The following is a 2,689-nucleotide window of genomic DNA, read 5'->3' as shown; positions in this document are numbered from 1 at the left end:
GGATCCCGCCTCTTATCGATGCCGTCGGCAAATCGGCTACTAGGGCCTGGTCCTTCTGACTTCCGGGGAGCTCTCCGTTCTTCTCTGGAGTCCCCGCTCGCGACTTCTCCAACAGCCTATACGGCGCTCCGAGAGAGCGGGTGAGTGGGTGAGTAGCCTAGGCCGAAGGAAACGATTGCCGATCTGAAGCTTTTCCTCGATTGGGAGCTCCGCTCTCCACCCGCGAAGGCAAACGGAGGAAGAAGGTGAGCGCCTCTCCTGCTTAAACGACCGCCGTTCTTTGAATGGCGTTTCTGTGTCCCCGGGGGGGACGGGAACGGGAGAAGCGGCTATGCGGGGTTTGCCTTCAGAGGGCAGCAGGAGGAGGAGGAATCCCGAACCCCCTCCACGGATAAACGCACATGGCTGCAGGTCTCCCAGCGGTCTACTCTGAGTAGTGCTAACATTGGCTCTATAACCTGCAGTCTTGAGTCTCCTCTCCATTATTGCACACGCTGTGGGTGTCCCTGCGCCTGCTCCATGCTATTTAGGCTGCCATGCACACCATATGCTTAATCCTGGGAGCTGTAGTTTGTTATGGGTGCTTGGAATTGCACACTACGGTTCCCAGGATTTTGGGAGGGGGAATCTGTTTTAATTGTATGGTGTGTATTACAGCCTTTTCACGACACAACATTTATTTCCTCCCTTTATTATTACTATGCATGTCATACCCTCGCAACATTTCTCCGATGAAAATAGGGACCTCCCGTTCCATAATGATAATTTTAGTATTTATACCCCACACATCTTATTGGGTTGCTCCAGCCACTCCCTATACAGGATGGCTTTCAGATGGTTTGGGGGTTGGATGGCTCTATACCCTCCAACATTTCTCCAATGAAAATAGGGACATCCTAAGGAAAAGCGGGACATTCCAGGATCAAATCAGAAACCAGGACTTCTCTAAATCAGGGATGCCCCTGGAAAATAGAGAAGAAGAAGAAGAAGAGTTTGGATTTGATATCCCGCCTTTCACTCCCCTTCAGGAGTCTCAAAGCGGCTAACATTCTCCTTTCCCTTCCTCCCCCACAACAAACACTCCGTGAGGTGAGTGGGGCTGAGAGACTTCAGAGAAGTGTGACTGGCCCAAGGTCACCCAGCAGCTGCATGTGGAGGAGCGGAGACGCGAACCCGGTTCCCCAGATTACGAGACTACCACTCTTAACCACTACACCACACTGGCTCTCAAGAGACACTTGAAGGGTCTGGCATGTGCTTGGCTCCACTAGAAGTATGCTTGTTCTATAATGGCTTCCCCTTCAGTTGTGGATTGGATCTAGAATAACATGACAGTCCTAACCATGTCTACTCAGAAGTGTGTCCTGTTCAAGTCAGTGGGGTTTCCTCCCAGGTATGTGGGAGCTTTTGTCCTGCTGAAATCATTGGTACAGATTATTCATGATTTACTTTTAAGTGCCATTGTTAATTTGGGTGTTCTCAAAGGGGAGGGCCTGCAACAGCAGTGGGGGGGGTGCTTCTGTTTCTAGGGCACCCCATTTCATTGCCCCTTATTGAAGGCAATGGAGAAGCTGAAGACACCAAACTCCCCACTGCTTTCAGTGTGGTATAGGTTGCAATCATTGGCACATCTCCTAGAGAGTAAGCCCAATTAAGTTCAGCAGGACTTCTGAGTGCACAAACGTAAAACATAGAACAAACGTATACTGTCTTGTGACCATAAATAGCTTAACTGGTTGGAACCATTGTGTAAATGCTCCCAGTTACTATTATTTATTAAATTCGTATACCACCCTCCATGCATAGATCTCAAGGCAGCTCACAACACAAAAATACAAGATAAGAAAACACACACAAAAATGAAAGAACGAAAACAAAACAGCAGCCTCTACTCCCTCCCACAACACAGTTGCACCATGCTGAAACCCATTTAAAATGTGGCAGAACATTGCCCTGGTTTCCTCCCAAAACACACAAACTTGTAAATAAGAAAGATGTCTTTATTCAGACAGCTAGCAGTACAGGCTCAGCAGCTAACACAGGACTCAGGAGTTCAAGAGCAGGGCAAGAAGTTCAGAACCAGACAGAATCAACGAAGATGTCACAACAAGTTTCACCACCCATCCTACCAAGCTTTTAAAGCTGAGACGTGGTGTGCTCACTCAGGAGACTCTTGCCTTGTGGGGATGTTGAGATTGAGAGTGTGCTCTCTGGTGGGGTAGATGGGTCTGCTTCCATCTGTGAAGGCAGCTCCTGAGTCTAGATGACAAGCACCTTCCTGATCAGTTGCCTCTTCCTGTCAGCCACAACCCCCTCAGCAGATCAAAACCCTATCCAGTGGTTGCCAGACTTGGTCCTCCAGATGTTTTGGGACTACAACTCCCATCATCCCTAGCTAACAGAACCAGTGGTCGGGGATGATGGGAATTGTAGTCTCAAAGCATCTGGAGGGCCGAGTTTGGCCACCACTGTTGTGCAACCTCCACTGAGGCTTTCTGCTCCACATGTGGGTTGGAGGGGAGAGTTTGCATCCCTTCTTCCTCTTCCAAAGCAACTAGTTGAGTGAAAAGAGGAGATTTGCCTGCCTCCAACCCAGGTTCCCACAATCCACCCCACCACGCCATTTCCTCCTCTTCTGTCTGTGCCTGCCAAGGGATGCCAAATCATGTTGTGGGGTTCATTATATTTT

This window comes from Podarcis pityusensis (assembly GCF_964106645.2).
Source record: "Podarcis pityusensis genome assembly, chromosome: 14".
NCBI lineage: Eukaryota > Metazoa > Chordata > Lepidosauria > Squamata > Lacertidae > Podarcis > Podarcis pityusensis.
This window is presented reverse-complemented; position numbering follows the sequence as displayed.